The sequence below is a fragment of the Dendrobates tinctorius genome, unplaced genomic scaffold (genome assembly GCF_039654945.1).
Source record: "Dendrobates tinctorius isolate UK_male_01 unplaced genomic scaffold, ASM3965494v1 ptg000076l, whole genome shotgun sequence".
NCBI classification, from domain to species: domain Eukaryota; kingdom Metazoa; phylum Chordata; class Amphibia; order Anura; family Dendrobatidae; genus Dendrobates; species Dendrobates tinctorius.
Window position 1 is genome coordinate 8,929,579 of NW_027361744.1, and position 27,818 is coordinate 8,957,396.

Here is a 27,818-nt window from a genome sequence, read left to right on the forward strand (position 1 = left end):
ACATTACTGCAGCTTGTCACACCTGTACCTACCAAGCAGCAAAGGCCAAGATAGATCGTTATTTTACTGACAGATTGAATACAGTGCAATGCCTCCCATATAGAGGTGAATAAGAGTAGTAGTAGAAGTAGTAGAAGAGTTGGTCAAGTTAAATCAAGGCTAAGGAATTGGAAATGTGCAACTTGGACCAAGAAAAACTAATTACAGAGCAACGACATTTGAAAAAAGCATTCAAATCATGCTTTGAAAACACTACTTGTGTATCCCGATTTCAATTCAATCTGTCTTTGGAAACCGCTTAAGAGAGTGAGTGCACCATTCTCAGAGGAACTGCAGATACTGAAATGATGCGTGGAGTGAAGTGAGCAAGCTATTTTTCCATCTCCCTGGCGAGCATCGCCCACCTGTCTGCTGAGGCTCCCTCAGCAGACTGAAGCTGGCTACTACTGCGCAGCTGCTACAGACTGTGGGCTGCCCATTGTGACACGTGGTCCCATTGTGACACGTGATCCCATTGTTCCAGGAATAGAACACATCCAAGCATTGTGTTCTATGAATGGCATGATTCCTATCACAGTGTTCCATTGATGGAACACATCCTATTTACTGCAGGCAAGCAGCGCACCTAGCTGCTGCTGCTGCTGCTGCTGCTACAAGCCACTAGAATACCGTCTGTCAGACAGGTGGACGTAGGCCGAACATTCAAATAACTCGCCAGATAAATCGTTGCTTTTCCATTTAATTCATATATGAATTAATTCACAATTGAACAGTAAATTTCAAAGTTGGAAGGCCACAAGAGGGGGACAATGTTTCAAAAATGAAACGACATATTGCATGAGGGATGTGGTAGGAATTGAATGCTTGAATTAAGACTGGGGAAGTACTGAGGGGAAGGGGCTGCAGGCCTTGTAGCAGGTGGGTGTGCAGAAATGTAGCTATCCAAAGCCAAACACATTACTGCAGCTTGTCACACCTGTACCTACCAAGCAGCAAAGGCCAAGATAGATCGTTATTTTACTGGCAGATTGAATACAGTGCAATGCCTCCCATATAGAGGTGAATAAGAGTAGTAGTAGTAGTAGTAGTAGTAGTAGTAGAAGAGTTGGTCAAGTTAAATCAAGGCTAAGGAATTGGAAATGTGCAACTTGGACCAAGAAAAACTAATTACAGAGCAACGACATTTGAAAAAAGCATTCAAATCATGCTTTGAAAACAGTACTTGTGTATCCCAATTTAAATTCAATCTGTCTTTGGAAACCGCTTAAGAGAGTGAGTGCACCATTCTCAGAGGAACTGCAGATACTGAAATGATGCGTGGAGTGAAGTGAGCAAGCTATTTTTCCATCTCCCTGGCGAGCATCGCCCACCTGTCTGCTTAGGCTCCTTCAGCAGACTGAAGCTGACTACTACTGAGCATCTGCTACAGACTGTGGGCTGCCCATTGTGACACGTGGTCCCATTGTGACACGTGGCCCCATTGTTCCAGGAATAGAACACATCCAAGCATTGTGTTCTATGAATGGCATGATTCCTATCACAGTGTTCCATGGATGGAACACATCCTATTTACTGCAGGCAAGCAGCGCACCTAGCTGCTGCTGCTGCTGCTGTTTTTCTACTCCTCTCATGAGCCCAAACAAGACTCTAAAAGGATGAGTTTGCAACAACTTTACTTTTGGAGAAAATTCAATGAATGTCAATTGAATGTTTTGAATTTTCTCCAAAAGTAAAGTAGTTGCAAACTCATCCTTTTAGAGACTTGTTTGTGCTCATGAGAGGAGTAGAAAAACATCAAAAATTTCAGTCCTGCACGATTCTACCAAGAAATGTGAGTGTTCATTCAAACCGCTGGTTTTTGATAGTTTGGGCCCTATTGAATAATGAATGTTTTTAATATTCTCCAAAAGTAAAGTAGTTGCAAACTCATCCTTTTTGAAACTTGTTTGGGCTGTTGAGAGGAGTAAAAAAACATCAAAAATTTCAATCCTGCATGATTCTACCAAGAAATGTGATTCTTCATTCAAAACGCTGGTTTTTGCTATTGGGCTCTATTGAATAATGAATGTTTTGAATTTTCTCCAAAAATAAAGTAGTTGCAAATTCATCCTTTTAGAGACTTGTTTGTGCTCATGAGAGGAGTAGAAAAACATCAAAAATTTCAGTCCTGCACGATTCTACCAAGAAATGTGAGTGTTCATTCAAACCGCTGGTTTTTGATAGTTTGGGCCCTATTGTATAATGAATGTTTTGAATTTTCTCCAAAAGTAAAGTAGTTGCAAACTCATCCTTTTGGAAACTTGTTTGGGCTGTTGAGAGGAGTAAAAAACCATCAAAAATTTCAATCCTGCATGATTCTACCAAGAAATGTGATTCTTCATTCAAAACGCTGATTTTTGCTATTGGGTTCTATTGAATAATGAATGTTTTGAATTTTCTCCAAAAGTAAAGTAGTTGCAAACTCATCCTTTTATAGACTTGTTTGGGCTCATGAGAGGAGTAGAAAAACATCAAAAATTTCAGTCCTGCACGATTCTACCAAGAAATGTGTGTTCATTCAAACTGCTGGTTTTTGATATTTTGGGCCCTATTGAATAATGAATGTTTTGAATTTTCTCCAAAAGTAAAGTAGTTGCAAGCTATTGCTTTTAGAGACTTGTTTGGGCTCATGAGAGGAGTAGAAAAACATCAAAAATTTCAGTCCTGCATGATTCTACCAAGAAATGTGTGTTCATTCAAACCGCTGGTTTTTGATATTTTGGGCCCTATTGAATAATGAATGTTTTGAATTTTCTCCAAAAGTAAAGTAGTTGCAAACTCATGCTTTTTTGTTTAAATATTTTTATTAAAGTTTCAAGTATAGAGGGAAAGGGTAAATGGACAAAGTAAAAAGTAGAGAACTCTACTCTACGTGTTACATCACACATTAAATAAAATTGTTTAATACAAGTAGTGTACATAAGAAACAAATATAATACATCGCTTGAATGCAATCCTCTCAAAAAAGGAACCAACATTGTCATATTGAGTTTACAGTAGAGTGTTAGATAACATAAATTAAGAAAATTTCAAATTCCAAACATCCCATTTAGTGTGATATTTATGGAGAGTACCATTAATAAAGGCAAATCTTTTCTCCATAGAATTATGAGTCCGTAATTTACCTAAAATATCAGCAAAAGAAGGTAAATCAGTTTTAAGCCACCAGAAAGCTATAGCGTTTTTGGTCACCAAAAAAGTATGTATCATTACAAATCGAATAACAGGATTTATTTCTTCAGTGCCCAAAGAAAGTAATGCCATTTGTGGGGTGACCTTCACTGCGTTGTCAGAGAGAGTATTTATATGATTCGTAACTTCTTTCCACAATCTCTTCAATTTAGGACAGCTCCAGAAAATGTGGTACAGGTTACCTGGTAAACCACAATTCCTCCAGCATAGAGGGGAGTATTTATTATCTGTATGAGCTAACCTAATCGGAGTGTAATGCCATCTAATTAAAGTTTTAAAGAAAGACTCCTGTAAAGTCGCAGAAATAGTAGATGCATTTGAAAACTTTATGGCCTTCCCCCATTGGTCTAAATCAAATTTTATGTTAAAATCCCTTTCCCATCTTTGAATGTATACATTTTTAAAGAGTTCGGTGTTGTCATTAGGGTGGGAATATATGTTTTTAAGACTCCAAGTCGACTTAAGAGCAACATTTGCAAACATGGAGGCCACAATATCCGAATTCAAAGCTCTACTAGTCAAAAATTTCCGCAGAAGATCTTTCAGAAGTAGATAAGAGGTGAAATGTGTAGACGGGACATGAAATTTATTTTTAATTTCATTAAAGGGTAAAAAATTTTGTCCGTCCCATAAATCCCCTACCGTATTAATTTTAGAGCTGCACCACTCCTCTGGAACTGGACATTTATATATTTTTGATAATAATTTTAATGGGAATTTTTTCAAAATGCTTTTCCTGTCGTCGCCTTTCTTTAATTTTGTGAAACTCCTCCACATAGTCAGTATAGAATTTACAACAGGATGTTGATAAGTAATGATCGAAGGAGATAGCAGATCTTTAAAGAAAAAATCTGATATTGAACTAGTCCCATAATGTTCTAGCTCAAGGTCCAACCAAGCGGGAAGTGTTTTCGTATTTACATTATGGAACGCCCACAAGGCGGTCTTGAGAGGATGTCTCATCCAACTCTCCACGAGATACAAAAAAGAAAAAAGACAAAAAATTGCTGACCTCCAGAACCAAATTGCTTCAAAAGAAAAACAACAAAATTCCCTGTCTGCTCCATCCCATATTATCCATCTTGATATCCTGAAATTGAGACAGGCGTTAAGATCCAAAATTATTTCCAAGTACGAGTCCATTGTTAGAGCATCAAAATATAATCTGTATGCTTCAATTAACAAACCCACCAAATATATGACAAGTAAACTTAAACAAGCTCGCGTAAGTAGAAGGATTGTTAAAATCAAATCCCCTTCAGGAGAAATGAAACAACACCCCTCTGATATTACCGAAATATTTGCGGATTATTTCGAAACCCTCTATAATCTTAAAAAAGATCCCTTAGTTCATACTCCTAATCAAAAAGAGATTGACCTTTTTCTTTCTAAATTGACCCTTCCCCAACTAGATAATTTGGACCTAACTCTTTTAAATCAACCGTTTACTGTAGAAGAAATTGCCAAAACGATTGACAAACTTAAACTTAACAAATCCCCTGGCCCAGATGGGTTCACAAACGAATATCTCAAGTTTTTCTCCAACATTTTATCCCCGCACCTAAAATCTCTTTTTGACCACGCTTCTAGTATTGGATCGTTCCCCAAAGAAATGACGGAGGCAACTATCATTTTGATCCCCAAAGACATTAGAAACCCAGAAGAAGTTAAAAATTATCGTCCGATCTCTTTAATTAACACTGATATTAAAGTATATTCAAAAATTTTAGCGGATCGATTAAAGAATCTTTTACCTGATCTTGTTAAAAATGATCAAGTAGGGTTTGTCTCCGGAAGACAAGTAACAGACGGTACCAGAAGAATCTTGAACTTGTTTAACATAGCTAGCTCTAATAATCTCCCTTCACTATTTATCTCGTTGGATGCCCAAAAAGCTTTTGATAGGGTGAATTGGGATTATCTTAAAGCTACTTTACTAAAGTTTGGTTTTGACAATCGCTTTATAACATCTATATTTGCATTGTACTCTAATACTAATGCTAAAACCTATACTAATAATCACCTTTCTAGGAATTTCAACATCACTAATGGAACAAGACAGGGCTGCCCCCTTTCGCCCCTTTTATTTGCCTTGGCAGTCGAGCCCTTGGCGGAAATGATCAGAAAATGTACTGATATTTCGGGTTTTAAAACAAAAAATTATCATCACAAGTTAACCTTATTTGCTGACGACCTTATGTTATCAGTCACTGATCCGGCTAATTCACTTAACGCTTTAATCACCATTTTAGATGAGTTCTCTAAGGTCTCATATTTTAAAATAAATCCCCAAAAATCTAAAATAATACATTTTAATTTACGTCCCTCTGAAATTGAAGCCTTTAAAGAATTATCTGAATTTTACTGGGAAGATTTTGAACTAGAATACTTGGGGATAATTTTCCCTAAAGATTTGAAACTCATTGTTTCTAAGAAATATGGAACATCTCAGTAAGAAAATCTTAAAAGACCTTTCTGGTTATAATAATTGCGATCTATCCCTGATGGGAAGAACCTTGGTAATAAAAACATATATTTTACCTAAAATTCTTTTTGTACTTAGGAATTTACCTCTTACGATTCCCACTTCCCTTTTATTTAAAATCCAAAAAGCAATTAACCTTTTTATCTGGAAAGGGAAGAAACCTAGAGTTGCTACTGAAATTTTATATAAGAAAAAGAGTAATGGAGGCCTTGCACTCCCCAATATTCAAATCTATTTTCAAGCTTCTCTTATTCTTCAGAGTCAACAGTGGTTTTCTACGAAAACACTTCCCGCTTGGTTGGACCTTGAGCTAGAACATTATGGGACTAGTTCAATATCAGATTTTTTCTTTAAAGATCTGCTATCTCCTTCGATCATTACTTATCAACATCCTGTTGTAAATTCTATACTGACTATGTGGAGGAGTTTCACAAAATTAAAGAAAGGCGACGACAGGAAAAGCATTTTGAAAAAATTCCCATTAAAATTATTATCAAAAATATATAAATGTCCAGTTCCAGAGGAGTGGTGCAGCTTTAAAATTAATACGGTAGGGGATTTATGGGACGGACAAAATTTTTTACCCTTTAATGAAATTAAAAATAAATTTCATGTCCCGTCTACACATTTCACCTCTTATCAACTTCTGAAAGATCTTCTGCGGAAATTTTTGACTAGTAGAGCTTTGAATTCGGATATTGTGGCCTCCATGTTTGCAAATGTTGCTCTTAAGTCGACTTGGAGTCTTAAAAACATATATTCCCACCCTAATGACGACACCGAACTCTTTAAAAATGTATACATTCAAAGATGGGAAAGGGATTTTAACATAAAATTTGATGAAGACCAATGGGGGAAGGCCATAAAGTTTTCAAATGCATCTACTATTTCTGCGACTTTACAGGAGTCTTTCTTTAAAACTTTAATTAGATGGCATTACACTCCGATTAGGTTAGCTCATATAGATAATAAATACTCCCCTCTATGCTGGAGGAATTGTGGTTTACCAGGTAACCTGTACCACATTTTCTGGAGCTGTCCTAAATTGAAGAGATTGTGGAAAGAAGTTACGAATCATATAAATACTCTCTCTGACAACGCAGTGAAGGTCACCCCACAAATGGCATTACTTTCTTTGGGCACTGAAGAAATAAATCCTGTTATTCGATTTGTAATGATACATACTTTTTTGGTGACCAAAAACGCTATAGCTTTCTGGTGGCTTAAAACTGATTTACCTTCTTTTGCTGATATTTTAGGTAAATTACGGACTCATAATTCTATGGAGAAAAGATTTGCCTTTATTAATGGTACTCTCCATAAATATCACACTAAATGGGATGTTTGGAACTTGAAATTTTCTTAATTTATGTTATCTAACACTCTACTGTAAACTCAATATGACAATGTTGGTTCCTTTTTTGAGAGGATTGCATTCAAGCGATGTATTATATTTGTTTCTTATGTACACTACTTGTATTAAACAATTTTATTTAATGTGTGATGTAACACGTAGAGTAGAGTTCTCTACTTTTTACTTTGTCCATTTACCCTTTCCCTCTATACTTGAAACTTTAATAAAAATATTTAAACAAAAAAGCATGAGTTTGCAGCTACTTTACTTTTGGAGAAAATTCAAAACATTCATTATTCAATAGAACCCAATAGCAAAAATCAGCGTTTTGAATGAAGAATCACATTTCTTGGTAGAATCATGCAGGATTGAAATTTTTGATGGTTTTTTTACTCCTCTCAACAGCCCAAACAAGTTTCTAAAAGGATGAGTTTGCAACTACTTTACTTTTGGAGAAAATTCAAAACATTCATTATTCAATAGGGCCCAAAATATAAAAAACCAGCGGTTTGAATGAACACACATTTCTTGGTAGAATCGTGCAGGACTGAAATTTTTGATGTTTTTCTACTCCTCTCATGAGCCCAAACCAAGACTCTAAAAGGATGAGTTTGCATCTACTTTACTTTTGGAGAAAATTCAAAACATTCATTATTCAATAGGGTAAAAAAAAATCAAAAACCAGCGGTTTGAATGAACACTCACATTTCTTGGTAGAATCGTGCAGGACTGAAATTTTTGATGTTTTTCTACTCCTCTCATGAGCCCAAACCAAGACTCTAAAAGGATGAGTTTGCATCTACTTTACTTTTGGAGAAAATTCAAAACATTCATTATTCAATAGAGCCCAATAGCAAAAAACAGCGTTTTGAATGAAAAATCACATTTCTTGGTAGAATCATGCAGGATTGAAATTTTTGATGTTTTTTTACTCCTCTCAACAGCCCAAACAAGTTTCTAAAAGGATGAGTTTGCAACTACTTTACTTTTGGAGAAAATTCAAAACATTCATTATTCAATAGGGCCCAAAATATCAAAAACCAGCGGTTTGAATGAACACACATTTCTTGGTAGAATCATGCAGGACTGAAATTTTTGATGTTTTTCTACTCCTCTCATGAGCCCAAACAAGTCTCTAAAAGCATGAGCTTGCAACTACTTTACTTTTGGAGAAAATTCAAAACATTCATTATTCAATAGGGCCCAAACTATCAAAAACCAGCGGTTTGAATGAACACTCACATTTCTTGGTAGAATCATGCAGGACTGAAATTTTTGATGTTTTTCTACTCCTCTCATGAGCCCAAACAAGTCTCTAAAAGGATGAGTTTGCAACTACTTTACTTTAGGAGAAAATTCAAAACATTCAATTGACATTCATTGAATTTTCTCCAAAAGTAAAGTAGTTGCAAACTCATCCTTTTAGAGACTTGTTTGGGCTCATGAGGAGTAGAAAAACAAAAAAAATTTCAGTCCTGCACGATTCTACCAAGAAATGTGTGTTCATTTAAACCGCTGGCTTTTGATATTTTGGGCCCTATTGAATAATGAATGTTTTGAATTTTCTCCAAAAGTAAAGTAGTTGCAAACTCATCCTTTTAGAAACTTGTTTGGGCTTTTGAGAGGAGTAAAAAACCATCAAAAATTTCAATCCTGCATGATTCTACCAAGAAATGTGATTCTTCATTCAAAACGCTAGTTTTTGCTATTGGACTCTATTGAATAATGAATGTTTTGAATTTTCTCCAAAAGTAAAGTAGTTGCAAACTCATCCTTTTAGAGTCTTGTTTGGGCTCATGAGAGGAGTAGAAAAACAGCAGCAGCAGCAGCAGCAGCAGCTGCAAGGTGCGCTGCTTGCCTGCAGTAAATAGGATGTGTTCCATCCATGGAACACTGTGATAGGAATCATGCCATTCATAGAACACAATGCTTGGATGTGTTCTATTCCTGGAACAATGGGGCCACGTGTCACAATGGGACCACGTGTCACAATGGGCAGCCCACAGTCTGTAGCAGCTGCTCAGTAGTAGTCAGCTTCAGTCTGCTGAGGGAGCCTCAGCAGACAGGTGGGCGATGCTCGCCAGGGAGATGGAAAAATGGCTTGCTCACTTCACTCCACGCATCATTTCAGTGTCTGCAGTTCCTCTGAGAATGGTGCACTCACTCTCTTAAGCGGTTTCCAAAGACAGATTGAATTTAAATTGGGATACACATGTACTGTTTTCAAAGCATGATTTGAATGCTTTTTTCAAATGTCGTTGCTCTGTAATTAGTTTTTCTTCGTCCAAGCTGCACATTTCCAATTCCTTAGCCTTGATTTAACTTGACCAACTCTTCTACTACTACTACTACTACTCTTATTCACCTCTATATGGGAGGCATTGCACTGTATTCAATCTGCCAGTAAAATAACGATCTATCTTGGCCTTTGCTGCTTGGTAGGTACAGGTGTGACAAGCTGCAGTAATGTGTTTGGCTTTGGATAGCTACATTTCTGCACACCCACCTGCTACAAGGCCTGCAGCCCCTTCCCCTCAGTACTTCCCCAGTCTTAATTCAAGCATTCAATTCCTACCACATCCCTCTTGCAATGATATGTCGTTTCATTTTTGAAACATTGTCCCCCTCTTGTGGCCTTCCAACTTTGAAATTTACTGTTCAATTTTGAATTAATTCATATATGAATTAAATGGAAAAGCAACGATTTATCTGGCGAGTTATTTGAATGTTCGACCTAGGTCCACCTTTCTGACAGACGGTATTCTAGTGGCTTGTAGCAGCAGCAGCAGCAGCTAGGTGCGCTGCTTGCCTGCAGTAAATAGGATGTGTTCCATCCATGGAACACTGTGATAGGAATCATGCCATTCATAGAACACAATGCTTGGATGTGTTCTATTCCTGGAACAATGGGGCCACGTGTCACAATGGGACCACGTGTCACAATGGGCAGCCCACAGTCTGTAGCAGCTGCGCAGTAGTAGTCAGCTTCAGTCTGCTGAGGGAGCCTCAGCAGACAGGTGGGCGATGCTTGCCAGGGAGATGGAAAAATAGCTTGCTCACTTCACTCCACGCATCATTTCAGTATCTGCAGTTCCTCTGAGAATGGTGCACTCACTCTCTTAAGCGGTTTCCAAAGACAGATTGAATTGAAATCGGGATACACAAGTAGTGTTTTCAAAGCATGATTTGAATGCTTTTTTCAAATGTCGTTGCTCTGTAATTAGTTTTTCTTGGTCCAAGTTGCACATTTCCAATTCCTTAGCCTTGATTTAACTTGACCAACTCTTCTACTACTACTACTATTACTATTACTACTACTACTCTTATTCACCTCTATATGGGAGGCATTGCACTGTATTCAATCTGTCAGTAAAATAACGATCTATCTTGGCCTTTGCTGCTTGGTAGGTACAGGTGTGACAAGCTGCAGTAATGTGTTTGGCTTTGGATAGCTACATTTCTGCACACCCACCTGCTACAAGTCCTGCAGCCCCTTCCCCTCAGTACTTCCCCAGTCTTAATTCAAGCATTCAATTCCTACCACATCCCTCATGCAATGATATGTCGTTTCATTTTTGAAACATTGTCCCCCTCTTGTGGCCTTCCAACTTTGAAATTTACTGTTCAATTTTGAATTAATTCATTTATGAATTAAATGGAAAAGCAACGATTTATCTGGCGAGTTATTTGAATGTTCGGCCTACGTCCACCTGTCTGACAGACGGTATTCTAGTGGCTTGTAGCAGCAGCAGCAGCTAGGTGCGCTGCTTGCCTGCAGTAAATAGGATGTGTTCCATCCATGGAACACTGTGATAGGAATCATGCCATTCATAGAACACAATTCTTGGATGTGTTCTATTCCTGGAACAATGGGACCACGTGTCACAATGGGCAGCCCACAGTCTGTAGCAGCTGCGCAGTAGTAGTCAGCTTCAGTCTGCTGAGGGAGCCTCAGCAGACAGGTGGGCGATGCTCGCCAGGGAGATGGAAAAATAGCTTGCTCACTTCACTCCACGCATCATTTCAGTATCTGCAGTTCCTCTGAGAATGGTGCACTCACTCTCTTAAGCGGTTTCCAAAGACAGATTGAATTGAAATCGGGATACACAAGTAGTGTTTTCAAAGCATGATTTGAATGCTTTTTTCAAATGTCGTTGCTCTGTAATTAGTTTTTCTTGGTCCAAGTTGCACATTTCCAATTCCTTAGCCTTGATTTAACTTGACCAACTCTTCTACTACTACTACTACTACTACTACTACTACTACTACTACTACTACTACTCCTACTACTACTCTTATTCACCTCTATATGGGAGGCATTGCACTGTATTCAATCTGTCAGTAAAATAACGATCTATCTTGGCCTTTGCTGCTTGGTAGGTACAGGTGTGACAAGCTGCAGTAATGTGTTTGGCTTTGGATAGCTACATTTCTGCACACCCACCTGCTACAAGGCCTGCAGCCCCTTCCCCTCAGTACTTCCCCAGTCTTAATTCAAGCATTCAATTCCTACCACATCCCTCATGCAATGATATGTCGTTTCATTTTTGAAACATTGTCCCCCTCTTGTGGCCTTCCAACTTTGAAATTTACTGTTCAATTTTGAATTAATTCATATATGAATTAAATGGAAAAGCAACGATTTATCTGGCGAGTTATTTGAATGATCGGCCTACGTCCACCTGTCTCACAGACGGTATTCTAGTGGCTTGTAGCAGCAGCAGCAGCTAGGTGCGCTGCTTGCCTGCAGTAAATAGGATGTGTTCCATCAATGGAACACTGTGATAGGAATCATGCCAGTCATAGAACACAATGCTTGGATGTGTTCTATTCCTGGAACAATGGGACCACGTGTCACAATGGGACCACGTGTCACAATGGGCAGCCCACAGTTTGTAGCAGCTGCGCAGTAGTAGTCAGCTTCAGTCTGCTGAGGGAGCCTCAGCAGACAGGTGGGCGATGCTCGCCAGGGAGATGGAAAAATAGCTTGCTCACTTCACTCCACGCATCATTTCAGTATCTGCAGTTTCTCTGAGAATGGTGCACTCACTCTCTTAAGCGGTTTCCAAAGACAGATTGAATTGAAATTGGGATACACAAGTAGTGTTTTCAAAGCATGATATGAATGCTTTTTTCAAATGTCGTTGCTCTTTAATTAGTTTTTCTTGGTCCAAGTTGCACATTTCCAATTCCTTAGCCTTGATTTAACTTGACCAACTCTTCTACTACTACTACTACTACTACTACTCTTATTCACCTCTATATGGGAGGCATTGCACTGTATTCAATCTGTCAGTAAAATAACGATCTATCTTGGCCTTTGCTGCTTGGTAGGTACAGGTGTGACAAGCTGCAGTAATATGTTTGGCTTTGGATAGCTACATTTCTGCACACCCACCTGCTACAAGGCCTGCAGCCCCTTCCCCTCAGTACTTCCCCAGTCTTAATTCAAGCATTCAATTCCTACCACATCCCTCATGCAATGATATGTCGTTTCATTTTTGAAACATTGTCCCCCTCTTGTGGCCTTCCAACTTTGAAATTTACTGTTCAATTTTGAATTAATTCATATATGAATTAAATGGAAAAGCAACGATTTATCTGGCGAGTTATTTGAATGTTCGGCCTACGTCCACCTGTCTGACAGACGGTATTCTAGTGGCTTGTAGCAGCAGCAGCAGCAGCAGCTAGGTGCGCTGCTTGCCTGCAGTAAATAGGATGTGTTCCATCCATGGAACACTGTGATAGGAATCATGCCATTCATAGAACACAATGCTTGGATGTGTTCTATTCCTGGAACAATGGGACCACGTGTCACAATGGGACCACGTGTCACAATGGGCAGCCCACAGTCTGTAGCAGCTGCGCAGTAGTAGTCAGCTTCAGTCTGCTGAGGAAGCCTCAGCAGACAGGTGGGCGATGCTCGCCAGGGAGATGGAAAAGTAGCTTGCTCACTTCACTCCACGCATCAGTTCAGTATCTGCAGTTCCTCTGAGAATGGTGCACTCACTCTCTTAAGCGGTTTCCAAAGACAGATTGAATTGAAATCGGGATACACAAGTAGTGTTTTCAAAGCATGATTTGAATGCTTTTTTCAAATGTCGTTGCTCTGTAATTAGTTTTTCTTGGTCCAAGTTGCACATTTCCAATTCCTTAGCCTTGATTTAACTTGACCAACTCTACTACTACTACTACTACTACTACTACTACTACTACTACTACTCTTATTCACCTCTATATGGGAGGCATTGCACTGTATTCAATCTGTCAGTAAAATAACGATCTATCTTGGCCTTTGCTGCTTGGTAGGTACAGGTGTGACAAGCTGCAGTAATGTGTTTGGCTTTGGATAGCTACATTTCTGCACACCCACCTGCTACAAGGCCTGCAGCCCCTTCCCCTCAGTACTTCCCCAGTCTTAATTCAAGCATTCAATTCCTACCACATCCCTCATTCAATGATATGTCGTTTCATTTTTGAAACATTGTCCCCCTCTTGTGGCCTTCCAACTTTGAAATTTACTGTTCAATTTTGAATTAATTCATATATGAATTAAATGGAAAAGCAACGATTTATCTGGCGAGTTATTTGAATGTTCGGCCTACGTCCACCTGTCTGACAGACGGTATTCTAGTGGCTTGTAGCAGCAGCAGCAGCTAGGTGCGCTGCTTGCCTGCAGTAAATAGGATGTGTTCCATCCATGGAACACTGTGATAGGAATCATGCCATTCATAGAACACAATGCTTGGATGTGTTCTATTCCTGGAACAATGGGACCACGTGTCACAATGGGACCACGTGTCACAATGGGCAGCCCACAGTCTGTAGCAGCTGCTCAGTAGTAGTCAGCTTCAGTCTGCTGAGGGAGCCTCAGCAGACAGGTGGGCGATGCTCGCCAGGGAGATGGAAAAATAGCTTGCTCACTTCAATCCACGCATCATTTCAATATCTGCAGTTCCTCTGAGAATGGTGCACTCACTCTCTTAAGCGGTTTCCAAAGACAGATTGAATTGAAATTGGGATACACAAGTAGTGTTTTCAAAGCATGATTTGAATGCTTTTTTCAAATGTCGTTGCTCTGTAATTAGTTTTTCTTGGTCCAAGTTGCACATTTCCAATTCCTTAGCCTTGATTTAACTTGACCAACTCTTCTACTACTACTACTACTACTACTACTACTCTTATTCACCTCTATATGGGAGGCATTGCACTGTATTCACTCTGTCAGTAAAATAACGATCTATCTTGGCCTTTGCTGCTTGGTAGGTACAGGTGTGACAAGCTGCAGTAATGTGTTTGGCTTTGGATAGCTATATTTCCGCACATCCACCTGCTACAAGGCCTGCAGCCCCTTCCCCTCAGTACTTCCCCAGTCTTAATTCAAGCATTCAATTCCTACCACATCCCTCATGCAATGATATGTCGTTTCATTTTTGAAACATTGTCCCCCTCTTGTGGCCTTCCAACTTTGAAATTTACTGTTCAATTTTGAATTAATTCATATATGAATTAAATGGAAAAGCAACAATTTATCTGGCAAGTTATTTGAATGTTCGGCCTACGTCCACCTGTCTCACAGACGGTATTCTAGTGGCTTGTAGCAGCAGCAGCAGCTAGGTGCGCTGCTTGCCTGCAGTAAATAGGATGTGTTCCATCAATGGAACACTGTGATAGGAATCATGCCAGTCATAGAACACAATGCTTGGATGTGTTCTATTCCTGGAACAATGGGACCACGTGTCACAATGGGACCACGTGTCACAATGGGCAGCCCACAGTCTGTAGCAGCTGCGCAGTAGTAGTCAGCTTCAGTCTGCTGAGGGAGCCTCAGCAGACAGGTGGGCGATGCTCGCCAGGGAGATGGAGAAATAGCTTGCTCACTTCACTCCACGCATCATTTCAGTATCTGCAGTTCCTCTGAGAATGGTGCACTCACTCTCTAAAGCGGTTTCCAAAGACAGATTGAATTGAAATTGGGATACACAAGTAGTGTTTTCAAAGCATGATTTGAATGCTTTTTTCAAATGTCGTTGCTCTGTAATTAGTTTTTCTTGGTCCAAGTTGCACATTTCCAATTCCTTAGCCTTGATTTAACTTGACCAACTCTTCTACTACTACTACTACTACTACTACTACTACTACTCTTATTCACCTCTATATGGGAGGCATTGCACTGTATTCAATCTGTCAGTAAAATAACGATCTATCTTTGCCTTTGCTGCTTGGTAGGTACAGGTGTGACAAGCTGCAGTAATGTGTTTGGCTTTGGATAGCTACATTTCTGCACACCCACCTGCTACAAGGCCTGCAGCCCCTTCCCCTCAGTACTTCCCCAGTCTTAATTCAAGCATTCAATTCCTACCACATCCCTCATGAAATGATATGTCGTTTCATTTTTGAAACATTGTCCCCCTCTTGTGGCCTTCCAACTTTGAAATTTACTGTTCAATTTTGAATTAATTTATATATGAATTAAATGGAAAAGCAACGATTTATCTGGCGAGTTATTTGAATGTTCGGCCTACATCCACCTGTCTCACAGACGGTATTCTAGTGGCTTGTAGCAGCAGCAGCAGCTAGGTGCGCTGCTTGCCTGCAGTAAATAGGATGTGTTCCATCCATGGAACACTGTGATAGGAATCATGCCATTCATAGAACACAATGCTTGGATGTGTTCTATTCCTGGAACAATGGGACCACGTGTCACAATGGGACCACGTGTCACAATGGGCAGCCCACAGTCTGTAGCAGCTGCGCAGTAGTAGTCAGCTTCAGTCTGCTGAGGAAGCCTCAGCAGACAGGTGGGCGATGCTCGCCAGGGAGATGGAAAAATAGCTTGCTCACTTCACTCCACACATCATTTCAGTATCTGCAGTTCCTCTGAGAATGGTGCACTCACTCTCTTAAGCGGTTTCCAAAGACAGATTGAATTGAAATCGGGATACATAAGTAGTGTTTTCAAAGCATGATTTGAATGCTTTTTTCAAATGTCGTTGCTCTGTAATTAGTTTTTCTTGGTCCAAGTTGCACATTTCCAATTCCTTAGCCTTGATTTAACTTGACCAACTCTTCTACTACTACTACTAATACTCTTATTCACCTCTATATGGGAGGCATTGCACTGTATTCGATCTGTCAGTAAAATAACGATCTATCTTGGCCTTTGCTGCTTGGTAGGTACAGGTGTGACAAGATGCAGTAATGTGTTTGGCTTTGGATAGCTACATTTCTGCACACCCACCTGCTACAAGGCCTGCAGCCCCTTCCCCTCAGTACTTCCCCAGTCTTAATTCAAGCATTCAATTCCTACCACATCCCTCATGCAATGATATGTCGTTTCATTTTTGAAATTTCCGGGTAGGGACAAGGCTAGGGTCTTACGCTGGGGGCACTCATCTAAATTTTCCGGACACGCTGGAATAAAGAAGACTCTCTATCTCGTCTCTCGACATTATTGGTTGCCATAGCTTCGCCAAGACGTCCTGGACTTCATCGCCTCCTGTCCTTCGTGTGCCAGAAACAAGGTTCCTCGATCCCGACCTTATGGGCTCCTACACCCATTACCCATACCCACGACTCCTTGGACCCACATAGCTATGGACTTCATCACTGATCTGCCAGAGTCCTCGAGGTGTTCGGCTATCTTAGTGGTCGTGGATCGGTTTTCAAAAATGGCTCACTTTGTTCCATTGTCTGGTCTGCCTTCTGCCCCCGAGTTGGCGAAGATTTTCTTGCTCCACGTCTTCCGTCTCCATGGCTTTCCCCAGCACATTGTCTCGGACAGAGGTGTTCAATTCACCTCTCGATTCTGGCAAGCTCTCTGCGGATTGATGGGGATTACTCTGGATTTTTCTTCGGCCTATCATCCCCAGTCCAACGGACAAGTGGAACGGGTCAATCAAGTCCTAACTTCGTACCTCCGGCATTTTTCTAACGCGCACCAAGATGACTGGGTTTCTCTTCTTCCTTGGGCCGAATTCTCGTACAATAACCACCCCAGTGAAGCCTCTACCAAGTCCCCTTTTTTTGTGGTTTTTGGTCAACATCCTGGCATTCTCCTTCCCGTTTCCCCCACCTCGGGTGTACCGGCAGCGGATGCTGTGTCGCTAGATTTCTCCCAGTTTTGGAGGGACACCAGGGAGGCCAAAAGTGTCCAAAAGTGTACGCAGAGATTCAAAATCTCCATTATCCTCTCGTCACTTTGGTCACAGGCAGCTGTGCCATCGAGCGTGTCACATAGCGCTCAGATATCAGTGGGCCTCACACAATCCACAAGTGTCCAGTGTCCAAAAGTGTACGCAGAGATTCAAAATCTCCATTATCCTCTCGTCACTTTGGTCACAGGCAGCTGTGCCATCGAGCGTGTCACATAGCGCTCAGATATCAGTGGGCCTCACACAATCCAAAAGTGTCCACTGTCCACAAGTGTGTGCAGAAATTCTAAATCTCCCCTGTCCTAGAGACACCTTGTACCTTGTTTTACATTACTATATAGTTTGTTGGATTTTGTCTACATTTCTACCAAAAATGAGGAAGGCTGGTGGAAGAGGCCGTGGAATTGGGCGGGGGTTGGCAGCTGGTAATGATGGTGTTGGTGGTGGATCTGATGGTAGTGGCAAGAGCAAAATAGGACCGAATGCAGGAGGTGCTGACCCTGCGTCATCGTCTGGCTACATAAGGCCTCGAACGCTTAGTTTTCTAGGAGTTGGCAAACCGCTTTTAAAGGCAGAGCATCAGGAAAAAGTTTTGTCTTACATTGCTGACTCAGCCTCCAGCTCTATCGCCTCCTCTTCTTCAGTTGTAAAAAGTAAAAGCACTGAGTCGTCATTGGAGGCTCATGTTCATGAACCTTTCCTTGTGTCCTTCACCCCAACCAAGATTGAAGGATGACGCAGGCCATACTACTGATTACTCCATGGAGCTGTTTTCACATACCATGCCTGGATTATCAAGTCAAATGGTGAATTACCCAGGCCAAGATGAATGTGACATGGAGTGCACTGATGCACAGCCGCTGATGGATGATTCTGCTGGTACATTCACTCAGAGCACTACATTGTCCTCGCAGTGTACAGAGCCAGATTTTGACCCTGATGAGACTCAGGTGCCCCTTCCCGCACACTATACCACCATACATGGTGACACAGAGAAAGGTGCACATGACATAGAAGAGGAGGTGATGGATGACCCAGTTGTTGACCCAGATTGGCATCCATTGGGGGAAGAGGGTGCTGCTTCCAATAGCTCAGATGAGGAGCATCCACAGCAGACATCGCAACAGCTGTTATCTGGCAGGCCCGGAGCACTCCAAAGACAGGTTCCAAACATCAAAAGAGTTGCTGGACAGCTTGTCCAGAGGGTCAAAAGATCACAGCGTGCTAGGCCGCAAAATGTCTGCCAAAGTAGGAAGAGTGCAGTGTGGCACTTTTTTGAACAAAATCCTCATGATCAGGCCAAGGTTATCTGTAAGAAGTGCGCAAAGACCTTTAGCCGAGGGAAAAATCTGAAAAATTTGAATACCAGTTGCATGCTTAGACATTTAACCAGCATGCACTTGCAAGCGTGGACACAACACCAAACCTCAAGTGCCACATGTGCAACTGATCACAACGAAGGTAGTCAGCAACGCTACATTGTTTCCCCCACTGTAAGCCCACCGGTTAGCACAGCAGCAAATGTTGAGGTGTCGTTGCAAGGCCACAGCAGTCAGGGAATCCCACTGTTATTATTACGTGCCCCGATGCTCACCTGGGGTCCCCCTCCTCCCGGTGCATCCCTCCTTCATCCTCGCGCCATGCCCTGTCTGGCTTTGCAGGGTCACGGCGTGTCAGAGGCACGCACATGCGCACTCGCTCGTTTCTGACCGCGGGGCATCCTGGGAGCACGTGACCCGGTGGCTCCTCCCCAACATGGCGGCGCCCACCGGGTATTTCTGTCTGGCGTCTTGAATGGTAAGACGCGTGTTTGTCTTTCTCTGTGGCGCTTAGCCTTCCTGCGCAGCGTCGCCCCGACTCTCAGGTCCCCCCTGTCTCCTAGTCTGCGCTCTGCTCTCCGCTCCATAGCCCCATCTGGACCCCCGCTCAGCTCCCTCTGCTGTCTCTGTGCCTGACCCTCGCCGGGTCCTTCCCTGCTGCTGTCATCGGTAGCCCCTTAGCTAGGGTTCCGTCTGTACCCCTAGGTCAGTTCCCCCTAACCTTCCTTCCTTCTTTCTTCCAGCGTTCCTGCCCTGGCTCCATCCTGATCGGTCCTGGTTCCCTACGTTCTGTTTCCTCCTGCTCCGGGTCTACTCTAGTCGGTATCCTTTGGCCTTTCCCTCTGTACACTCCCTGGGTCGTCCCTTTGGTTCTGGCTGTCGTGGTCTCACCCCCCTTGGGCCTGCCCCTAACACTCCCTGTATAGGGGGTGGTCATCACCTGGGCCGCTCGCCCTCGGGGGCTCTGGAGCCACGACCCAGAGGGTCCACTCTCTGGTTCCTACTTAGAACCGTAACAGAACAAACAGGCCATGGACCCCGCTGGAGCCGCTGCGGCTCAAAAGGAGTTGCTGTTTTTGCGGGAGAATCAAACTCGTATCATGGCTTTCATGAAATCCATGGATTATCGTCTTTCCGGGCTCCAGTCCTCTGACCCTGGGAATGCCTCCCAACTGGCTGGACTGCAGCAGGAACTGGCCCAGCAAAGAGATACCCAGACCCATATACTCAGTTATATGGCCTCCATAGATGACCGCCTACTCTCCTTACAGTCGGCTGCTGCAGCCCCCGTTCCAGCCCAGGCGCCTCACCCGCCACCCCGTTTAGCTAAGCCGCCCCGCTATAACGGGGATCCCAAGCTGTGCCGAGGTTTCCTGAATCAATGCCGCCTCCATTTCGAGCTCCTGCCCATGCAATATCCCACTGAGCGGGCTAAGGTGGCTTTTGTTGTCTCCCATCTTGAGGGAGACGCTTTAGCGTGGGTTAACCCCCTCTGGGAACGTGATGATCCGGTAGTCTCCCAGCTAAGTACTTTCTTCGAGACGTTTCGTCGAGTGTTCGACGAGCCGGGTCGCCTGGCCTCTACTACGGAATCTTTATTTAACCTCCACCAAGGGTCCCAAACCGTGGGTCAGTATGCCATCCGATTCCGAACCTTGTCTTCTGATTTGGGATGGAATAGCGAGGCCTTGGTAGGGGCCTTTTGGCGAGGCCTCGCGGGTCGAATTAAGGATGAGTTAGCTGGGCGGGATACTCCTACTGCTTTAGAAGATCTCATTTCGCTAGCCACACGTATCGACCTTAGGTTCCAGGAACGTGCTCGCGAGAGGAGACTTCCCCGTGCTTCCCCAACCATTCGCGGTCTACCCTGTCTCCGGCCCGGAATATCTGCTTCTGCTTCCATGCCTGAACCCATGCAAGTAGACCGGCTTAAGGTATCTGGACAACGCCGGGAGGAAAGACGCACTCACGGTCTCTGCTTCTACTGTGGTAGTGACTCCCATCTGGTCCGTACCTGCCCGGAACGTCCGGAAAACTCCTCCGCCTAGGTCAGGTAAGAGAGGCCTCCCTAGGTGTGTATGATACCTCTCTACCCCTCACTCTGTCTGTCTTGTTGCACGTTGGTGGAAAACGTTTTTCTCTGGCAGCCTATGTGGATTCCGGCGCAGCGGGAAATTTTATTAGGCTCAAAGAGGTTCTTAAATTTTCGGTCCCGGTCAAGACCTTAGAAACTCCACGGATCCTTGCTTCCGTGGACGGTAAACCTCTCCAAGAGACCATTACCTTGGTCACCCATGAGGTAGAACTCCAGGTAGGGGCCCTACACAAGGAGAGGATTGCTTTTTATGTCCTAGCGAGCATCTCTCACCCTATCCTTTTAGGCCTTCCCTGGCTACGAGCCCACGGCCCTACCTTAGACTGGCATAAGGGTAATATCCTGCGCTGGGGGAGTCCTGTAGGTCTGGGTGTCTGCTGCCGGTGCGTCCCGTGGGTGGTTCTCCTTCCCCCTCCTTAACCTCCGGGTTGCCCGTTGCTTACAGCTCTTTTTCGGATGTTTTTGACAAGAGGGAGTCCGAGAACCTTCCGCCTCACCGACCCTATGATTGCCCCATCGAGCTCGTCCCTGGAGCCACCCCTCCGCGGGGTAGGATTTATCCGCTCTCGCCGGCAGAGACGCAAGCCATGTCGGAATACGTTCAAGAGAACTTAGCCAAGGGTTTCATACGGAAGTCTTCCTCCCCTGCGGGCGCAGGCTTCTTTTTTGTCAAGAAGAAGGACGGGTCGCTCCGCCCGTGCATTGATTACAGAGGTCTGAACAGCATCACGATTAAGAACAAGTACCCGTTACCCCTCATCCCCGAACTCTTTGATCGCCTGAGAGGGGCGCACATATTTACCAAACTTGATCTTCGAGGAGCCTATAACTTGGTCCGAATTTGCGCTGGGGATGAGTGGAAGACCGCATTCAACACCCGTGACGGTCACTATGAATACCTGGTGATGCCGTTTGGCCTCTGTAACGCACCAGCGGTATTCCAGGAGCTCGTTAACAATATTTTTCGGGATCTCCTTTACTCCTGTGTCGTGGTTTATCTTGACGACATTCTTGTCTTCTCTCCAGATCTCTCCACCCATCGACGAGATGTACGGCAAGTGTTGCAGCGTCTAAGAGAGAACCACCTATTTGCCAAGTTGGAGAAATGCGCCTTCGAACAACCGTCTCTGCCGTTCCTTGGGTATATCGTTTCGAAGTCTGGGTTGAGGATGGATCCCGAGAAAGTGTCCACGATCCTGGCCTGGCCCCGTCCCCTTGGTCTCAAAGCCATTCAACGCTTTCTCGGCTTTGCTAACTATTATAGGCAATTCGTTCCTCATTTTTCCACCATAACCAATCCCATCTCTGCTCTCGTGCGCAAAGGAGCCAATCCCCGCCTCTGGCCTCCCGAGGCAGAAGACGCCTTTCAAACTCTGAAGAGAGAATTCGCTACAGCGCCCGTTCTCCACCGTCCTGATGCCGAGAGACCCTTCATTCTCGAGGTCGACGCATCCTCCGTGGGAGCGGGGGCGGTTCTCCTGCAAAGAACCTCCTCTGGCCGGACTGTCACCTGTGGGTTCTTTTCTAAAGCCTTTTCTCCCCCCGAACGCAATTACTCCATTGGGGACAAGGAACTACTGGCAATCAAACTGGCTTTAGAGGAATGTCGTTACCTTCTCGAAGGAGCTGTCCATCCCTTTACGATATTTACCGACCACAAGAATTTGGCCTATGTTCAGTCTGCCCAAAGGCTCAATCCCCGGCAAGCCCGATGGTCCCTATTTTTTGGACGCTTTGATTTCGAGCTCCGCTTTCGTCCGGGTAATAAGAACATCATAGCTGATGCCCTATCAAGATCATTTCTCCCGACCGATGAAGAGAGCCCCGCTCACATCATCGATCCAGCAAAAATCGTCACCCTAGCCCCTCTAAGTTTGGTCAACCCACCACCAGGCAAGAATTTGGTATTGGACCATGACAGAGTAAGGGTTCTGCACTGGGGACACTCTTCTAAGTTCGCCGGGCATGTCGGAGCCAAGAGGACTCTATCCCTCATCTCCTGCCATTATTGGTGGCCTTCACTCCGCCAGGACGTCCTGGAATTTACCGCTTCTTGCTCATCCTGCGCCCGGAATAAGATTCCACGACAGCTACCCTCTGGTCTCTTACATCCTTTGCCGGTTCCATCAGTTCCCTGGAGCCACATCGCCATGGATTTCGTCACGGATTTACCTCCATCTTCCGGCTGCTCTGTCATTTTGGTGGTGGTAGACCGTTTTTCCAAAATGGCTCATTTCATCCCGCTACCTGGTCTGCCTTCTGCGCCCGAGTTGGCGAAGATCTTCGTGCATCATGTTTTCCGACTTCATGGTTTTCCCCAGCACATCGTGTCTGACCGTGGTGTTCAATTCACCTCTCGTTTCTGGAGAGCTCTCTCTAGCTCAATGGGGGTAGTCCTGGATTTCTCCTCCGCCTATCATCCACAATCCAACGGCCAAGTGGAGCGGATCAATCAGGTGTTAACCACTTATCTTCGACATTTTTCTAATGCACACCAAAGTAACTGGGTCTCACTGCTTCCCTGGGCGGAATTTGCTCACAACAATCACCCCAACGAGTCCTCTTCCAAATCTCCCTTTTTCATAGTTTTTGGGCAGCATCCGGGCATTCCCCTTCCCGTGTCCCCCACCTCGGGCGTGCCGGCGGCGGACTCCTTGTCCTCAGAATTCTCTAAAATTTGGGAGGAGACTAAAAGGTCCCTTGAGAGAGCTAGCGATCGGATGAAAAGATATGCCGACAAGAGGCGCCTGGACACCCCTCCTTATCATCCAGGCGATAAGGTCTGGCTGTCCTCGCGCTTCCTCCGACTTAAAATCCCCTCTTATAAGTTAGGTCCACGTTACGTTGGCCCCTTTGAGGTTTTGGCTCGCATCAATGATGTAACCTATAAACTAAAATTGCCTACCTCTCTGCGGATCCCCAACACTTTCCATGTCTCGCTTCTCAAACCCACAGTGTTTAATCGCTTTCAGCCAGCCTCGTCCCACGCTCCGCAACCTAGCTCCGCTGGGGATGTCTTTGATGTCAGGGACATCCTGGCAAAGAGGACCGTCCGAGGTAGAACCTTCTTTCTGGTAGATTGGGAAGGATTCGGTCCTGAGGAAAGGTCATGGGAGCCCCGGGAGAACATCAATGCTCCTCATATCATGAGAAGGTTTCTATCCCGCCTGAAGAAGGAGGGGAGTAAGAGAGGGGGTACTATTACGTGCCCCGATGCTCACCTGGGGTCCCCCTCCTCCCGGTGCATCCCTCCTTCATCCTCGCGCCGTGCCCTGTCTGGCTTTGCAGGGTCACGGCGCGTCAGAGGCACGCACATGCGCACTCGCTCGTTTCTGACCGCGGGGCATCCTGGGAGCACGTGACCCGGTGGCTCCTCCCCAACATGGCGGCGCCCACCGGGTATTTCTGTCTCGCGTCTTGAATGGTAAGACGCCTGTTTGTCTTTCTCTGTGGCGCTTAGCGTTCCTGCGCAGCGTCGCCCCGACTCTCAGGTCCCCCCTCTCTCCTAGTCTGCGCTCTGCTCTCCGCTCCATAGCCCCATCTGTACCCCCTCTCAGCTCCCTCTGCTGTCTCTGTGCCTGACCCTCGCCGGGTCCTTCCCTGCTGCTGTCATCGGTAGCCCCTTAGCTAGGGTTCCGTCTGTACCCCTAGGTCAGTTGCCCCTAACCTTCCTTCCTTCTTTCTTCCAGCGTTCCTGCCCTGGCTCCATCCTGATCGGTCCTGGTTCCCTACATTCTGTTTCCTCCTGCTCCGGGTCTACTCTAGTCAGTATCCTTTGGCCTTTCCCTCTGTACACTCCCTGGGTCGTCCCTTTGGTTCCGGCTGTCGTGGTCTCACCCCCCTTGGGCCTGCCCCTAACACTCCCTGTATAGGGGGTGGTCATCACCTGGGCCGCTCGCCCTCGGGGGCTCTGGAGCCACGACCCAGAGGGTCCACTCTCTGGTTCCTACTTAGAACCGTAACAGTTATATCAACGAAAGACTGATTCTAGGCCATCAGAAAGAACACCAACTCCATCACCATCATCAACCCTCTCTCAGTCCGCCCTGTCCACCGCTACTTCCACCATATGCAGCTCTCAAGTCCAGCTCACCCTCCCAGACACTATGAGTAGGTCAAGAAAGTACTCAGTCTCTCATCCGCGTACACTGGGTTTGAACGCCCACATTGCCAAACTAATCTCGTTTGAGATGATGCCCTTTCGGTTGGTGGAAAGCACAGCTTTCCGCGAACTCATGGCCTATGCAGTACCACGCTATGACCTACCCAGTCGCCACTTCTTCTCTCGCAAAGCCATCCCAGCCCTCCACCATCATGTGAAAGACCGCATTGTCCATGCACTCAAGCAGTCAGTGAGCGGAAAGGTGCACCTCACAACTGATGCATGGTCCAGTCGGCATGGCCAGGGCCGTTACGTGTCCATCACTGCGCACTGGGTTAATGTGGTGGATGCAGGGTCCACAGGGGACAGCGGTGGTGGGACAGTGCTGCCTAGCCCACGGTATAGGAAACAGTTGGCTGTAGGCGTTCGACCCTCCTCCTCCTCCTCCTCCTCCTCCTCCTCCTCCAGAAGCGAAAGCTCGTCCACAGAGCGCAGTTGTACGAGCACTCCATCTGCAGCTGCCACTGTTGCAAACGATGTGTCCCCCTATCGAGCAGCTAGTGGAAAGCGTCAGCAGGCTGTGTTGCAGATGATGTGTTTGGGCGACAGACACACCGCCGAGGTGCTGGCCGAGTACTTGAAGCGACAAACTGAGTCACGGCTGGGCAGTGTACATCTTGAGGCAGGCAAGGTAGTTAGTGATAACGGGCGTAATTTTGTGGCAGCCATAGCCCTTTCAAAACTCAGCCACATACCTTGCTTGGCTCACACCTTGAACCTGGTGGTGCAGTGCTTCCTCAAAAATTATCCGGAGTTAACAGCCCTGCTCCAGAAGGTGCGAAGACTGTGCGCGCACATCCGCCGGTCGCCTGTACACTCCGTTCGTATGCAGAAGCTGCAGCGATTGCTCCACCTTCCCAACCACCGCCTCATTATCGACATTGCAACAAGGTGGAACTCCACCCTGCACATGGTGGAGCGGCTGTGCGAGCAGAGGCAGGCCATAATGCATTTGTGGGAGGATACACGGCCAGGCACTTTGAGAGCAGACATGGAGTTGACAGGCGTGCAGTGGTCGAAACTGAAAGACCTTTGTAAAGTCCTTCAGTGTTTTGAGGAATGCACACGGCTGGTAAGCGCAGACGACGCCATCCTAAGCATGAGCATCCCACTTATGCGTCTGCTCATGCAAACTTTGACGCACCTTAAGGAGCAGGCGTCTGCAGCCAATGTTGATGAGGAGGAAGAGGAGGAGGGAATCCTTGATGACATTCAGCCATTGTCTGCTCAGGGACCTCTCCTGGACGAGGTGGAGGAAGAAGAGGAGGAGGAGGAGGAGGAGGATGATGGGGATGATTACTTAGGGGAGGAGGATGCATCTCGTGGGTCAAGTGAAAATGTTGGCGTGGCAAGGTCTGGTACAGGGTTTGTGCGTGACTGGAGGGATGTGGATTTGCCAGAAAGTGCTCCTCCACCCAGCACTCGCAGTGCATCATTGACACCGGGAACATTGGCCCACATGTCAGATTATGCCTTGCGGATCCTAAAAAGGGACCCCCGCATTGCCAAAATGATGAACGATGACGACTACTGGTTGGCCAGCATCCTGGATCCATGCTATAAAGGCAAATTACAAAACATCATGCCACAGGAGAACCTTGACCTAATATTGGCTAATAAACAAGCAACTCTGGTAAATCGGTTGCTTGAGGCATTCCCAGCACACAGCAGCGGTGATGGTTCTCACACGAGCCGTACGGGCCGGGGGCAGCTTGGCAGAGGTGTTCGTGGTGCACACAGCAGAAGTGGCGTTGGAGACAGGGGTTTCATGACAATGTTGTGGACTGATTTTTCAAATACCGCTCACACAACTGGTAATACTGCATCGATGGAAAGTGACAGGAGACAGCAGTTGTCAACTATGGTTACAAACTACTTTTCCTCCCATATCGATGTTCTCCCACACAGGTCATTCCCCTTTGACTATTGGGCCGCTAAACTGGACACCTGGCCTGAATTGGCCCAATATGCCTTACAGGAGCTTGCTTGCCCAGCTGCAAGTGTGCTATCGGAAAGAGTCTTCAGTGCAGCTGGATCAATCCTGACAGAAAAAAGGACCCGTCTGTCAACCCAAAATGTGGATGATCTAACCTTCATTAAAATGAACCACGCATGGGTTTCCAAGGATTTTGTCCCACCTTCCCCGGATGACACATAGGGTGACAGAAAAATGGCTTGCTTTGGTCCACCTCTTCCTGGTACTTCACCTATTTCGCCTTTTGCATCAGCTGAATGTCCAACATCAACATATGCCACTTTCTAAAACTCCCTAACTGTGCTGCCTCCCCCCCCATGGCCGGGGTAACTACCTAGCGCACGACACCGTGCGAGTGCCGTTGCCCTGGACAGGTGGGTAGGCCGACTCTTTGGTGCGGGCACTGGCACAGGGTCCCTCATAGTGCAATCAAGTGTCTCTGACGGTGGTGGTGCACACACGCCGTCAGACACACCGCTGTACTATGAGGGGCCCAGTGCCAGTACCGACGCCCAAGAGTGGGCCCCCCTTGCTTGGGCAGGGCCCCAGCATTTGCAATCTTTACCTCTCCCTGCTCCTCCGCTGTGTAATCTGGGCCGTCAAATCCATACTGTGCCTGACACCGTCTGAGCCTGCCTCCTGAGACATATATTTTGAATGTGTACGCTATCCATACATGTTATCCAGGGATACGGTACCCTTTCTAACCTTTGTGCAATGACGTGCAATCCATACTGGGCCTAACACCGTCTGAGCCTGCCTCATGCTGTATAGACATATATTTTGAATGTGTACGCTATCCATACATGTTATACGGGGATACAGTACCCTTTCTAACCTTTGTGCAATGATGTGCAATCCATACTGGGCCTAACACCGTCTGAGCCTGCCTCATGCTGTATAGACATATATTTTGAATGTGTACGCTATCCATACATGTTATCCGGGGATACGGTACCCTTTCTAACCTTTGTGCAATGACGTGCAATCCATACTGGGCCTAACACCGTCTGAGCCTGCCTCATGCTGTATAGACATATATT